Source organism: Columba livia, chromosome 6, assembly GCF_036013475.1.
Source record: "Columba livia isolate bColLiv1 breed racing homer chromosome 6, bColLiv1.pat.W.v2, whole genome shotgun sequence".
Lineage (NCBI taxonomy): Eukaryota > Metazoa > Chordata > Aves > Columbiformes > Columbidae > Columba > Columba livia.
The window spans coordinates 28,039,146-28,055,981 of record NC_088607.1 but is presented as its reverse complement, the minus strand read 5'-3'; the positions used below and the strand labels follow the sequence as shown (position 1 = coordinate 28,055,981).

Below are 16,836 nucleotides of genomic sequence, written 5' to 3'. Positions count from 1 at the left end.
GTCCAGGTGGGTTTTGAATGTCTCCAGGGAAGGAGACTCCACAACCCGCCTAGGCAGCCTGTTCCAGTGCTCTGTCACCCTCACTGAGAAGAAGTTTCTTCTCAAATCTAAGCGGAACCTCTTGTGTTCCAGCTTGATCCCCTTACCCCTTGTCCTATCATTGTTTGCCACCGAGAAGAGCCTGGCTCTATCCTCGTGGCAAACACCTTTTATATACTTATAGACATTAATAAGGTCCCTCTTTAGCCTCCTCTTCTCCAAACTAAAGAGACCCAGCTCCCTCAGCCTTTCTTCATAAGGGTGGTGCTCCACTCCCTTCATCATCTTTGTTGCCCTACCCTGCAGCAGTTCCCTGTCCTTCTGGAACTGAGGGGCCCAGAACTGGACACAATACTCCAGATGGGGTCTCACCAGGGCAGAGTAGAGGGGAAGAAGAACCTCTCTCGATCTACTAACCACCCCCCATTGGCCTTCCTGGCCACAAGGGCACAGTGCTGGCTCATGGTCATCCTGTTGTCCACCAAGACCCCCAGGTCCCTTTCCCCTACACTGCTTTCTAATAGGTCATTCCCCAGCCTATACTGGAACGTGGGGTTGTTCCTGCCCAGATGCAGGACTCTACACTTTCCCTTGTTAAATTTCATCAGGTTATTCCCCCCCCAACTCTCCAGCCTGTCCAGGTCCCGCTGGATGGCAGCACAGCCTTCTGGTATGTCAGCCACTCCTCCCAGCTTAGTGTCATCAGCAAACTTGCTGATAGTACACTCTATTCCCTCGTCCAAATCGTTAATTAATATATTGAATAATATTGGCCCCAGTACTGACCCCTGAGGCACTCCACTAGACGCTGCCCTCCAACTAGACTCCGCACCATTGACTACCACTCTCTGGCTTCTCTCCTTAAGCCAGTTTGCAACCCACCTCACTACTCTATTGTCTAGACTACACCTCTTCAACTTAGCTGTGAGGATGCTGTGGGAGACTGTGTCAAAGGCTTTACTGAAGTCAAGGTAGACCACATCATCCACCACTCTGCCATCATCCATCCACCTTGTTACATTCTCATAAAAGGCTATGAGGTTGGTCAAGCATGACTTACCCTTGGTAAAGCCATGCTGACTGTCCCTAATAACCCTCTTATCCTTGATATGCCTTGAGATGGCACCAAGGACAAGCCGTTCCATTACTTTCCTAGGGACAGAGGTGAGGCTGACCGGTCTATAATTACCCGGGTCCTCCTTCTTGCCCTTTTTGAAGACTGGAGTGGTGTATTACTGTAAGGTTCGGGGAACATGCATACAATTACTTTAGAAGAATCATCAGTTCTGGCATATGCAACCTCAACAAATTAAAATATCCACTAATAAGATCCAGAAAGAAATTATAACAGCAGTCTGCAAAGCTGTGACTCTGCATATCAAAGTGATCAATTCCGGCTTTGCGAGGATGATAATGCTGGAAAAAGGTTGGGTAAAGCATAAGTTAGGAGCTTATGAGAAGGTGTTGTGATCTAGAAAAGTATTCCCTTTCTGTTCTTTATATGAAAGAGCTCTAAGTAGTTGTTATATATAAAAATTCGCCTTTCTGTAGTCCTTTGCCAAGGTAGTTCATTTGCATAGCTGCTGTACCTGTTCACTGTAGGTTTGTGGATACCCTTTCTGTTGTGCCATTAACAAAACATGCTTAACCCAATTAATTTAATCTGTTTCCATCTGGAAAGCAAGTAGATAATGTGTGGGGCGAATGAACTTTTAGCAAGGCATAACTGAGAAATGCATTAATTCTTCTTGCCTAGCCATTTTCTCTCTCTGCAATTCTTTCACACTTTTGAAAAGACTGGCTTTGCCTTTTCTGCTGATAGAGACAGAAGTCATTGTCTCTCTCATTTTCAGAAGTGCTTTAGGATATACAGTTGATGCATGTATGCTGGAACCTGTTCCCTATTTAACACTGCTATTTATCTGACTGTAGCCTTGGAGAAGATCAGGTGCCTACGCTGAGGCTATATAGGCAGCTCCACTGGGCATGATTCTGCAGTGCTGTTGAAAGGGACAGTCCCACTTTTGCTCCCTGTCCCTGCCAGGTGCTCACCTTGTTCCTCCTGTGTGCTTGCGAAAGTGTCCCTGTGATCGTTCCCCCCTAGAACAAGGGACCTGATCCAGCCTGAGAACTAATCCTTTTTACCTGGCATGTTTTTTGTTGGATCAGGTTCCTGATCCAGTGCATGTTAGAGCAGCGTGGTCATTAGTGTCAACCAAGGCAGAAGCAAAGACCTGGAAACAGAGGGTAAGGCCACACTTTACATGGCAGTTTGTAGTGATGTTTTATTAAGGTGACTATATAATTAATTTCCAAATTTTTCCTTTTATATTTTCCTTGCAAAAAAACCTTGTTGAGTACTGTAAGAGGTAATTTTGCTCGTATGTTGCAAAAGCCTTTTATTATCATTGTGTTAATGTGTGTTTAAATAAAAGTAACAACAATGCAGATGGATGCTGTGAAAGTTCCTAGTGAGAGTGGATGTATGATCTGTTTCGCTGGAGTCCTACATTTCCCCTGTGCTCTTTACTTGCACTGGTGAGACTGATTGCTTCTGCTGCCTAAATCCACATACTCAGAAGGGTCTAATGCGTCTCTTTCTTTCTGTCTTTCTGTCTTTTCCATTGAAGTTGTTTATACATTCATTCAGAGATTATAGCTGAAATTACTGAATTTTTCCTTTAGGAGTTCCAGTGCTCCATTGTAAATGCCTGAAAGGAAGCAAGGATGGGCTGCCTCTCTTTGGAACACACTGCTTGGTTTTTAAAAAGTTTTTCCCTGACCGCTTTCCCTGTGATTCCATATGGCAACAACCCAGCATTGGGCTGAAAAGCAATTTCATATTTCCTTATATTTCCCTGCCAGCACTACCTTGGATTCTGACTAATGCTAACCAGTGTAATTATCTGTGACTTCCCTCCTATGCTTTTCATTTCCACTCAATCCACAGAATGGCATTCTCCAATCCATAGCAATTATGGAACGATATACGAGATAGCTGGAAGAAGGTATTGAAGATAAAAAAATGAGATGGTGAACTAAACAACCACTGCTAAATCAAATGCATAATTGATCTGAACTTAGAGCCTCTTCAAAACTGCTTTTAAAATCATTGAGGATTCTGCTTCTATGCTTGCATGTCCAATGCTTTGATCCTTGTTCTTGGAAGTCTGTGTTTGAACTTACCTTATCTGTTAAGGTATTTGAAGCACACAGTGCTGAATTGTCTTTGCTCTTCTGCACATGAGAACCAAGACCAGCCTGGTTTTTCCCAAACAGATAGAAAAGAAGTCCATGTTCATACAGAGATGTGTGGAGAACAACGTGAAGATTCTTGTGTATATCCTAGAATGACAACATCCATGTGAGATAATCTTCCTATTGATAGTAGGGATGTAAGTTAGAAGAGGTAATAGTAATAGTACTCCAAGGAAAACAGGGCTGAAGGAAAGGAGGTCAGGAGTCCAGGGTAGCTGGAAGAGTCTCGAGATACTGTGTTTGCAAGACGTGAAAAGTGCTCCTGAGCATCTCCTGCAGGTCCCCCTCAGCTCCATCTGTTTCTGGCAAGTGATGTACAGATCGCACAGGGCTGGTTACCACATCTCAGACAGGCAGTACTCTTTCTTGTTTTCATTTCTGCTGAATTTTAAGATTTTAATTCTCTATTTAATAGAAATATATATGAGAGATTTCTCAGTTTCTGTTGTTGACCTCTGACCTTCGCTTTTGCTGTTACCTCCTTGTGGTTTCTGATGTGGAGGAGTCCACAGGCAGATGGAAACACAACTTGAGCAGACAGGCACATTTTCCAAAGAGACTACATACATACTGCATGTACCAAAAAGTTACTGTATAGAATTTGATGATTCTACAGAAAATACTGGGAATATGAGTAAAAGGTGTACACACTGAAAGAGTAGTAGCAAGTAATGGAGAAAGCAAGTAATGCAAAAGACATGGTTTATTGACGTAAATATCTTCATTATTAGTCAGATAGGAATTTTTTTTAAAAAAGGAAAAAATATCTCAAGTCTAATGTTGATTTTTTGATATACTGAATAGTTAAGCACATGATTTTCTCTTTTTCACATACAAAGCTTTATATTATATTTTATATTTTGACTCTTTTACTTTTTTTTTTCTGTGTTACACAGGATATAGATACAGTAATTTAATTGTTACTAGTTCTTCAAGCAACCTCATGCTGTATTTAGCTGCATATCTTTCTGACCCAGAAGTACAAATATGTCCCTGAAAAAGTTCTCTGTATTTTTGTCTGTTAAGTGCATTTCTTTCAGAATTACTGGGTATGCTCTGTCATTATCTTAAAAAAAAAAAAAAAAAAAAATATCTTAGAAGAAAATATACATTAAAAAGAGTGAAACCACAAACTCCTTATTGTTAAGACATGTATCTCAGAAAGAAAACATATCCTCAAATATATCCTAGTCTGTGGAAAGACCTGGAGCTGGTCAAAACATTTCAGATAAATAAGGATGGTGTCCTGAAAAAAAAAAAAAAAAAAAAGCCTGTTTTGTTGTATATTTCAGGGTTTTGATTTTGCCGTTTAAATAGCAAAATTACATGGCATCTAGTGTCCACGTCATTATTTTGTATAATGTTTTAAACAACATGAAAATACATTTGAGAGAAATTATTATATCTTTGTATTTTGATTCTCAGTTTCATTTAAAAATAACAATAATAAAAAATTTAGACTTCTCAGATTTCTGTGGAAAACACAGGACCTTGAATGTTTCCTGTGCAATCTACTTTATGTGAACCTGTTTTAGCAGGTGGGTTGGACCGGGGGTCACATCATCCTTGCAGTTGGCTTCGAAGTGCCAAATGTAATTTTAGGACTGAATAAAGGTAGGAGTAGTTACATACATACTTACTGGACTAGATGACCTCCAGAGGTCACTTCCAACCCTAACTATTCTGTGTTTCTGTTTTTATTTGAATTTTATTCCCCACTCCTAGTCTTCAAGTAATACATGCTACCACAGTGCCTGCCAGTTTGCATTACCTTTTACACTCTGCGGCAATTGGATCAAGGTTTTAGGAAACATTTATAAATAGTAATGTGTAGTTTCCATTTGTTTAAACTGTGACACACTGCAATCATCTTCTTAAATAGCTACTTTTTTAGTGTCTTAATGATGTTGGTTACCTTTCTGATTCAAAGGAGATTTGAGGATGCTTGTAGTGAGGCCAAATGGTGTAATCAGAGCCATGCTGTCTTCCTTTGATAAACCTGGCGATTCTCGGTTCAAAAAATATTGATGCTTTACCTACTGCAAGATCCCCCCAGGACCTCTGGTGTGCACACACACACACGCACGTGCACATTTCACCTCTAACCCTGAAAATGTGCCTCCAGCCATGATGGATAAAGACATTACTGTAGAACTGGTGATGCAGGGAAAACAAATGAGCTGCTGAATGAGGCTCTAGAGTCAGAGGGTGCCTATTCAGAGTTTTCCAGAAGGCTACTGGTTTGGGTTGCCTGCAGAAATGGGGAGACTGCAGAACATGCAGTCGTCTTCTGAAAGTTGTTTTGCAAATGTCAAACCTAGGAACTGAAATTCTGCTCTTTCATTTGTCATGTAAGCAATTAAATGATCGTGAGCTGCAAAAAACTTCTCCTACTGATCATTTGTAGCTTATGGGGCTGAGAGATGGTATCAGAGTGTAACAGCCATAAAATAAAATTCTGTGTTTAATGGTCTTGGAGACACAAAGGACCTATTGTGTCGTAGTCCTGTTTTAGACCTACACCTCAGTTCTGCTTTTTAGCACACTGCAAGTTAGAAGAGTGATCTTGTTTCTACTGAAGCAGAAGGTTCCTGAAAAATTTTGTGGTTTTTACATTGGATTAATAGGGTACACAAAAAGTCAGAGTATGCAAAATTATATTCTTGATTTTACTCCATGAAACCTAAGGGGTTTTACAACTAAAAAACAAACAACCAAAACACCACCTTATTCAGTTACCCCAGATTTTATTGTGGGGAGAAAAAAAAAAAAAAAAGTAATAGTTTTGTGCCAATTATCAACCAATTAACCTTTGCTTTTTCCTGAACCATGTCTACTAATGTCTGCTTTGGTTTTGTTTTCTGATTTATTTTTTTTTTCCAGGCTGGAAAGAATATCCTGTTGCACTGTAAACAATCACTGAACCTTCTGAAGAGATTTCTCATCTGGGCTGTTTTGCTGGTGAGTTGCTTGAAGCCTGATGCTATAAAGATAATAGAATTAGCAGACCTAGCAGGCCTCATTATTTTTAATTACTATTACTGCTGCTCACACACTACATATAATTCAGTAAAGCTGGAGTGGAGCGAGGGGGGAACCCAACAGCTTATCATTTCAAAATGGGCCCTCATAGAAGTGGCTGTTGTCAGATCCTTCTGTGAATTATGTGTTTTTCAGATTTGTCATTCTAATAATATTCCAGACAAATCTCAGAACTTCAACAAAGCAAAGAAGAAAAGGGAATGTGGGCCATAAATAGGTCAAAACCTAAGTACCTTCAGCTTGCATTTTGGTTCATTTGTCAAAACAAAATCAATTGTTATTATTAGTCTATTACCATGATCCTTCCAGTGAGCTGGCTTTATTTTAATCAATATTTCTAATTAGACTACATCAAATAAAGTTTTAGATTGTAGCAACCTAGCTTGATGTAGGCTAAACTTATATGTCTATCTGTAACTATTCTTTTCATTCTGTCTTCACTAATAAGATGTTTCTTTACAAATACGTAATAAGCAGCTGTGTTTCAAACAGATTTGCAGCAGTTATACATCAGAGTCAATAACAGACGACCTACTATGTTGAGATACTGTTTGTCTTTTACTTGTATGAACTATATGCTTTAAAAAGCTCTGAAGCTGTCATTGAATTTTCAGGTCACAACAGGGAGAGTGAGGACCAGTGCTCTGCGCCATGGTTTCCATTGGTTCCTTTTGACTTGTAAACTTGTTCATGGAAGTGGACACAAATCACCCATTTCCCATTCTTTGGTAGCTTCTATTAATCCTGTAAGTATCTGTTCTTCTCCTTTGGGGTTTGTCTGATAGCCACCTAGCTCTTTGTGTCTCATCGTTCTGATTTCCCCACCACCACCCCGCTATAAAATTGGTATTGCTGCTTTACATATGGGGTGCTAAAAGCAAAAGCAGGATTAGTCCTTGGACTCTCTAGCCCTCATGTCTTGCAGTGTCCAAAGCAAGGATTTCATAGTCTCTAAGAGAGCAACAAAAATGCACTACTTTAAATTGTTCAGGTATTTATTTATTGTGGCCGCCTATTAGAAAGCTCTGCAGATGGTCCTCTGCTTGCCTCCCATTAATACAAATACAGTAACGGTGCTACAGCTAAGAATAATTGTTTTCCTTCCCTGCAGAGATTTAGACACTAGTTAATCATGCAACAGCAGTTTCCATAAGATGTACTTTCCAGGACAATGACGTGGTTCTAGCTCAAACATTCATGACTCAGGAGTATTGAAGATCTTTGTGCCTGTCCTAATTTATGACAGCAAGAGAAGGCTTATCTCCACTGTTTTTCCAAAGCACATGAATACGTGGGTGAGTGTTTGAACACATTTATGCATGTGCATGCTTGTATATATAAATCAGAAGCCTTTCTTTGGCAGTCAATGAAAATAAGAGACTACTGAGAGAAGTCTAATTCTGTTGGCTGTGTATGGAAGTCATTTTGAACAGCAAGGTCAGCAAGAGCATGCTCTGTACCGCATCTTTCCAAATAATTCTGTTGTCATTTAATTGATGTGACTCTGGGGCCATATTTTGCATTTAAAAATAATTCTAATCTTTAGCCCATTTACTTATGTATAATAACTGGTTGCCCAAACATTCCTCTTAGCAATGGACATGCAAAACTCAAAAGCCAAACCTTCCTTGACTCCGGTCTCCTAACTACGCTTGTGCGTGCTGTCATTTGAACATGCAGTTTCTGTGTTTTTCACTTTGACAGGCTATTTTGTCTGTTTTGAGCCCCATATTTTCTCCAGTACATACTCTGAAGTCGGCTTCAGTTTTCAGTAATACTTTTATCATAAGAGCTGTTTAAAAAGCATAAAACCAAAGTAACCATTACCCTAATGGAAACTGAAGTGCAAGTAACTTTATCAAAATGTTATTATGGTCACTTCTATGCCAGTCGTATGTGTGGCCAGTATACATTTGTGGAGTGCAAAGTGGAAAGTAGTTTTAGAAGAGAAACAGTCAGAATCTCTAAATGTTTTGAGGCACATTTTATTATTTCTTCACAAAGTTTCTCCATTATCTTTCTTTCTAGGAGACTATACAAACCAACATACCCACAGCCCAGATTAGGCAGGTCTCGAAGAAGAAAATGTATGGAAAAAAGCATATAATCAAAGACTTGATCGCAATATATTTCTACACAGCACCAAATCCGAGTTACGAGTCATAATAGTTCTGGTGTTTCCTAGCTTTTCAACACATAACTTAGCATGTTTATTTTTTAGAATTTTTTTTTTTTGTGTGTCTGATTGTGACTACCTCTCTTTACATGGAATGTGTATACTATGTGCGTATATAAGGGCACAACAACGAAAGTTTTCTGTTGTTCATCCCAGAACCATACATAGATGGAGAGAGTACTTGGCTACTAATGCACGTTTTGCAGGCAGCTCTTCAATTTGAAGCACACTGCTATTTGTGTGAGCTGAGCAAACTGACCTGCTTCACGTCTCTGGTGTCTCTTTCTTGGTCTATGCATTTCTGCTGCCTTTTTCCATGGCAAATACATAAACCGTTGAGAGAGGCATGGTGTTTTCATTAGCACAAGTGAGCTCCATATCCTAACGGGCTGAAGTCCTTTAGACACCTGTGAAATCTGCTAGGAAGATTATAATCTTTTGTAATAGATTTCTATGTATCTGCTGAAATAGTTGTATTGGAGCTAAGAATAATACGTATTCAAATACATGTACATTTTTATCCAACTGTAGTATACTCTTACTAGGATAAAAGGTTAAAGTAATTTTTGAATATTAATTCTGTTACAGGAGTCCTTTGAGTCAAAGAAATAATTATTCCACAGATGGTGAAACTGATGCTCTGGAATACTATAGTTGAGACTTTTGAAGTGTAAAGAAGTGAGATGCCCTTTTATCAGAGAATTTCAGTGGAATTTCCCTGTGGAATTCCTTTAGGCTCCGTTACAAATCCTATCTCAATAACAGGCCAATGATCATATAAAAGTTAATGGAGGAGCTGGAAGGAGAATAGGGTGTCTTTTCACCCAGATATCTTAATCTGAGACATAATTATTTGAGGAGTTCTTCTGAGGCTATAATAAGCTTCACAAACTTTGAAGTCAGGCAGACAGATAGTATGCATAGTTAAGCACATGAATACTTTTCACAACATCTTTGAAGGTACCTGATTCTGTGCCTCCCACCACCTCCTTCCTTTTGAATGTTTTAAAGACTTTATTCAGTTCTCAATTAAGAATACTTCTCTACATGGTATAAAACATTTCTTGCAATAACTTCTGTTCTCTAGTGACTACATTTAGTCTTGTACCATAAGTGTTACAGGGTTAAGGATTGAGGTCTGTGATAGCAATTTTAGAGCATTTTGTTCATCCATAGACATTAAATATTGTGCTTTTTCACGTGATATAGTACTCTGTAATTTAGAAAGTTTTAGTTAGTTGAGCGTGTATTAATCTTAACACTCAGTACTCTAGACCACAATAATTAAGAATGGTAAGCTAAACATATCCTGTGTAGAAGGTGGTAATGATTTTCTCTAAGCCATGTAAATACTCTTCTGCATATTTACCATATGCTGTTCTGTGTATTTTAACTGAGAAGTTGTTGATTTGTTTTATACACACCAGAACTGATCAAAAGCTATAAAAATCCCCCCCAAATATTGGGGGGACTCTGTGAGGACTAAATGAGTATATTCCACAGATAATGGGTACCAGTGTGCTCAGGCCTTAGCCTTTTTAATCCTAATTTCAATATTGTCACACACAGTTAGACTTCTTCCTCCCTTCCACTCTGCTGATGGGATGTGAGATGACTTTTGTGATATAGAAAAACCATGGGGTTTCTAATAACTATAACAACATATAGTCTTCTCTGTAGTGATATCCTAGCAGAGTAACACATCACTTTCAGGTCAAAAAAAAGTGTTTTGCCACTGGTGGCTGGTAGTGTTTTCTGCAACAGCTTATCCCTTTGACTCTTAGCCCTACATCAAGGGAGTTCCTTAGCACATACAGTACAGGTGACTGAACCAAATGGAGACAACATAAAAGGCAGTGTTTACTCACTGATTTTTTTTTTTTTTTTTAATGTGAGAAGCTGTTCATATTGTAGCTGTGCAAAATAAATCCTTTTATTTTTTTTTTTTTTTTAAATATATAGATCTTAAAACACATTCAGAGAAAAGTTAACACAACTTTTCCTAACTGATGTACTTACAAAAAGGTCACAGCATTGGGCAGATGCGGCAATAAAGGCAGCAATATAAGCACCTTTTAAAAATAGGTTTAACAAAGGACAAAAGACATTTGGTGAATCAATCTATGTTCAGTTAACCATGTGCTAAAACTGGTGGCCTGTTGGTGTACTTGTCACAGTAATCAAGACTAGGTATGTCATCAGCTGTCATGCACTTCACAGTGCACAGACATGCCACTGTGTGCACAGTGGAATCCTGCGTTGGTAAGAAAGCTTGGCAATAAGTAATACGGACTGAAGTTCACGTATGTGATGGAGGGAGGAGCAGGGAGAGCAGTTTAAGTTTTAGTACTTCATGTCATGCACATTTCTGGGAAAATAGCAACACAGTCAATTCTGTAGCATTCCCATTCATGTCGCAGCTGAATACAACAATGGCAAGGTGGTTGAAGTTTTATAAAGTTTAATTCTGTATCATAAACATAAAAATACTTCAAGCAGCATATAGACAATAATGTAATGCGTATTAATAAGAAAAAAAGTTGCTATGATACATGAATATTTATTCACTCCTTTGCTCCTGAAGTTTTTCATTCTTATTTTGGAAGAAAGCAATTTAAATGCAGATTTGTAGATTCATTAGTGGCTCAGGTTAATTAAAGGTCAATATTTTAGGAGGGATTAAGGAATACATGTAGTTTCAATGGGATGAATCTCAAAAAGATTTTGGTGATTTATCCGTTCATGTGCATTTGTGTGTGCATATAAAGTATGGTACTTAAACATCTATTACAGAAAACAGCACACTGGGGATTTGGGTAATAGATCAATTTAATGTGTGAATAGGTTACATTCCTAACTATTAGTTGGGAAGGGTTAGTTCATATGGGAAGGGGAATAAAGTAAATGGCCAAGAAAATTTATAGTGTTGCAATTCAACAAAAATATTGACTAGCAGATGAGGAACTCCATTTTTACAAACTCAATCAACACTGATTGTTTGATATTCAGTAACAAGACTGTCAGGGAAGAAATAAGAGCTATGAGCCTGTGTGTGTGGGAGGAGAAGCAAGGTGGCAATATTCTAGGAAAAAAACCCAACCATACAAAAATACCCAAACTCACCCAAAAATCCTAATGTAATTTTCCAGAAAATTCAAAGGCTTAATATTATAAATCTGGTAGAGACTATGTTTTGTTTTGTTTGTATTGCTGTATAGTTGCCTGACTGGAACTTATATTTCAACAAGCAACTGCTGAGTTTATTGGCTTATGCTTTATTATGCTAATATTCTGCTAGTGTCCTGTATTTCCATAGTAATCATCTAATAATCCATTCCACAAAACAGTAGGTTGCTGAGATCCATTTAGAGCTGTGAGTGCCATGGCCAGAGGTCAGTGCCGGGGGAGCTCGCCCAACGCTGTGCAGGTGCCACTTGCGTCACAGCTATTAAGCACGAAACTAAAATCAATTTCTCTGCATCTTTACAAGCTGGCAAACAAAGTAGTCACCTCAGTGGAAAAAAAGACACAACTTGCATACATGGTGTGTCTTTATAAAGAGCTGGGCAGAGTCTGAAAGAAGTTTTAAAGAGCCTGTAATTCTGGTTGTATCTCCAAAACCAGCTGTTATGTTGTCTCTGCTGCCACCACTCTGGACCTCTCTGCTGCATTTTTATATAGTGTTTGAAGTGACTTGCCAGGGACAGTCTGTTTGACAGATTTGCTTAATGCAGTAAAGTTTACAGTGGTATCAGAGAGAAAGTGTTTCAGAGTATGGACTTCTGACTCTGGATTTGAAATTATGAAGTGTGGCTCCCCCCTCGGTATGCAATCCATTGTGACTCTATGCTTCCAGGCATTTCCGTGCTAGAGATTTTGCTCCATCTCTTCTTTGGGAAAATTGCTTTTCCTTCTCTCAGTGGTGTCACAGAGGAGATGAACTCCTGGAAAGCTTTTCCTCCTGAACTTGACATGATCTATTAGAAGAAAAGTGATCACAGTGTCTTTCATTTAGTGGAAGGACACCTAAATAATTGATGTATCAATTAAAAAAATAATCAGTCTGTGTCAGTCGATTAACATAAAAATATTGGTTACTTTAAAGTCAAAATCAAATTGATGGTGAATTGAACAAAAGAGAAAAATAATCCTAAACCTGTTTGGCCTATGAATGCAGTTTAAGTTACAGGCATAGGATTAAGTTTTGCTTGGTTCTTTACATGCGTTAGTTATTTATTTCTGCAGAGTTTTCACCTTATCTTATCCATATTGCTTTTATTCGTCAGTGATTCAAGCACAATATTATAAGGCACTGAAACATCAGTGACAAGGATGCACCTACCCGGATTATGTCACACACGTTACAAGTACTCATCTCTCAGCTCAAAAGCTCATCTGTTTTCAGGGCTGCAGGCTGAAGGCTTCATGCTTTGGCACAGCTATGTGGAGTGAGAAAGAAGTTGTAGTTTTCCCTGGAGGCCCTCTCCCTTTTAGATAGTCTTTGGAGTGGGGAGGGATCCCTGGCTCTGCGAAGGGTTGAGGACCTGCTCCAGTGCTGTGACCCATAGCTCCTGGGCTCCATAGGATGCTTGTGCCTGCCTCGGCTGCCGGAAAAGCATTTCTCTCTTCTCTAATGTGCTTTCTTGGTTCTGAATTGACCACTGGATCACTTTGGTCTCTTTTTCCTTCTGTCAAACTTGTTTGATCAAGTTGGCTGCTACTAAGTGCTCTTAATTTGGCATTTTCTTTAGAAACTTCCAACATCCCTGGAAATAACATCTGTCAGGGAGGTGGCAAGCTGGGAATTGGGTGCCTGCCCAGCCATAGCATAACAAGGCTGCAAGGCACAATTGACTAGAGTGAACAGGAACATTTCTGAGCCATTGATTCACAAGCTCACATAATGTGTGAAATTGAAAATGTAGCCTGTCAGAGGAATCTAGCCACATATTTTTAGATTATCTTCCAAAAAACTACCCTTAACCATTGTTCAATAGAAAATGTTCTTTATATTTTTGTTGGAAACTATTTTGTATTTGGTTGGTTCATTCTTTTTTAAAATTATTTTTATTTTTTCCTGCTGGTAAAGATTGTAGTTTTTCTTTTAAACATCATTTTAGTAGGCCAGTTTTCTTTCCTGGCGTGTAGCTATGTGTTTAAGCAAATACACGCACGCAGTTGTTTACATAAATGCTTTTCAGAAGCCAGCAGTAGAAAGCATTATAGTTCTGGATGGCAGGAATAAGCACTTGGCAGGGCAAGAAAGAGTGCTGAGACCTATTTAACATGTACTTTCACTAAGATAAATGAACATGTAACTACATCTTTAGAAGTCTAATGCTCTTCCCATTTACTTTCATGTTATCCTTACAAATATCAGTTAACTTCAGTAGAATTATTTCTGATTAGCTTGTATGTGAACCAGCCCCAGAGACTGTCATAGATTCCTCTTCTGTCATTTTTCGCTCTTTTTGAAGAGTTATTACCACACCAGTACCGTGCTTCCTACACAAGGTTTCCTAAGGGCTCTGAAAAGTTTATTGGAGCCTGCAGTATGTCTGCTTGAAGCAGCTTCTCACTCTCTGAATAGGTTTGGATTTTTCTGTCTCATTTGCCAAAAAAAATATATGAAATAAGGTGGACGGGGTGGTACACCACAACCTTTCACCACATCCACTCCCACTGAGCTGTGGCAATTACCTCTTGCAGGAAGCTTTTTGTCTTATTAGGTATGAAGTTAACATTAGCCATTCAGAAATTGTAATACTACAGTCTCTTCTCTACCTATGGAGGATAAAGTGATGGCTGCTCAGACATTTTCTGCGCTTTTATGTTTTTGCAATCCTCTTCAAGTTTGGGAGGTTATATTTTGTACTACATGCTGCTCTTCTACCATAGCCATTTAGAAAATGAAGTTCAACATTTTAGTGCTTACCCAGGGCACACTAAAACCAGTTTCTCAAGCAGTGGGCCAATGCAGTTTGTGTCTAAAGTTTGGTCTCAAAAGCAAATATTGCTGTTTCATTAAAATTAAGAATTTTTTTAAATGAAAAGAAAAAAAGGACATTAGGAAAAAAGTCAAGAAAATATCCTTTAAATATGCTCATTCATTCAACTACGGATCTTCTGTTTTAATGTATGTTAAATTAAGAAAAGGAGAAAGACCCTTTGGTGAGGAAAGTTGTGATGTTTCCTTCCTTACATTGAGTATCAGTTGTACTTGTGCTATTTTACACACGGAGGGAGAAAGACTGTGGTTCCAAATCGATTTACTGCAGTTATAATCTTGATAGAAAATCAACTAGATACCAAAGGAATTCCTTATAATTATTTTATTTAAACTCTATCTTCTAACTTTTTTTATATCTAACTAAGCTGAAACTTATTTGTGCACATTTCTAGCCTCTAGCCTTCAGTGTTCCCATACAGATTAGTTTTAGTATTATCTCTGTGTTTACAGTATTGCTGTTCATGTGGCAATTTATGCTTTTTATAAATTACATATTTTTTTTCATTACAGATAAGTAGATTTGCCTGGATATTAAAATGTTCAAATTTTGCTTGAGAAGTTAAGAAATCATAGTAATTTTTATTATCTATCCACTTCTCAAGAATCACCAGACATTTTGCAGATGCAGAGCAAAACTGCTCCTTGCCTCAAATATCTTATAACTTGGGTGACTTTATTTTCAGATGTAAGTTTCTCTAGAAAATGTTGACATTTTTTTTTCCAAGACAAAGTATTTCAAACTTGTGTTGCAAATTCAGCTAAGGGCTTTCTCAGAGCTAGCTGATTTCTAATAGTAAAAAAAAGAGGCAGCACAGGAACATGTGCAGCTTTTGTGTGTGTGTGTTTTATCATATTATCTATCTGAATAACACTTCTGTTCAGATGGTTAACAGGGCCTGTTGAGGCTTTATTGATGGTTTAATATATGTATTTATTGTACCATCCTTGTATCCCATGGGGTTCCTCCTTGAAGGGCAGAAGGAGTCAAATTCCAGCAGTTTTACATGAAGAGCATCTAATATATGTGAGAAGTCAGATAGAGGAGAGAGGCATGGGGGACCCTCACTGAGATACTCATTTTTTTGTTGTTGCGATGATTCATGGATCTGTGCGATCTCGCCCTTTTAGAGTACATGTCATTAATGAACATTGTCATGACACAAAATCAAAACTAATTTCATTTTGTAAGAGACACCCACAGCTGTGACTCTTGCTGTAAATATGATCATGTTGTTTTTCTGTCATAATGATGAGTAGACGTGTGTAATGTTAATAAGATAGTTAGCATTTCTAGCAATGATATGCAAGAAAAAGTTCAAGCTGTATTGTGTAAAGCTTAAAGTTTATATAAATAGACTGATAGAGATATTTTTAGTTATTCATATTAAGACAGTTCACAAATCAGGTGCAGTGTTCTTTGCTTAATTTGAAACTGTATTTCAAAAACCTAAAATCAATATTATAGATCATTAAGGAAGCCTACTATAAAGCTTTTCTATATGTAGAAGGACATGTAGAGTAGGAGGACAGCTCTGAAACAAAAGTTCTGCACAAGATTTAGCAGTTCACATCAGTTATTTTTTCACTGCTGTTATAAAATAAAGACAGTGCTCTCTGATTGCCATCTGTCACAACGGCAGGACAAGCAACTGAAAGATTTAGAGGGACAGATCTTGTATCGCCTACTACACTTGCATAAAATCACCACTGATATATGATAAAGGGAATTTATCCCCTCAGTTCTCAAGGTAGTTTACCCATTTCTGAAATCTGCTGTCATCAATGGACATATTATTATGTCATAGTGTAGACTATGGAGACACAGAAAGCTAAAAATGAGCGACTGCTTCCAGGGTACCACAGTCACAGCTGGCCATCACTTTTTTGTTTTGGTTTGTTTTTCTGTGATAAATCTACATGGGAAAATCTTGTTGTTGCTGTGTAAAACTTGTTCTCACATGCTGCATGACTGTTGTTAATAGTAACTAAGTAATTTAGATATTAATATAACACAGACAAATCTGAATCTCCCTGTTCTTTCACTGTTGCTTTTTGATGACTAGTCTTGAACTCATACCTAAATTAGGCTATTTGGACTTTTCTCTAATAGAAGCAGATACATTTTTCCTGCTTTTTTTTTCTTGAAGACGATTACTTTATTAATTTTGGGGGGGTATTATTTTAATTGTTCTCTCTGGTTTTATTATTGTGATCTCTACTTCTGACCCTGCAAATCAATGGCTTGGCATGTAGATAGGTCAGCTGTTAACTTTGCATTGTTTTGAATGTGTGTGCATTGCTGGCATATCCA

The 16,836-nt window shown here is 38.1% G+C and overlaps 1 protein-coding gene across 1 annotated transcript in view; it reads left to right on the top strand.

Moving 5' to 3' along the window:
- The window catches only part of RET (ret proto-oncogene), a 161,428-nt gene that overhangs the window by 27,458 nt on the left and 117,134 nt on the right, over positions 1–16,836 (top strand). Inside the window, exons 4-6 of the mRNA XM_065067651.1 lie at positions 6,181–6,258; positions 6,954–7,085; positions 7,451–7,634. The gene's annotated coding sequence lies outside the window, so the exon portion shown is untranslated. The remainder of the gene's footprint in view (positions 1–6,180; positions 6,259–6,953; positions 7,086–7,450; positions 7,635–16,836) is intronic.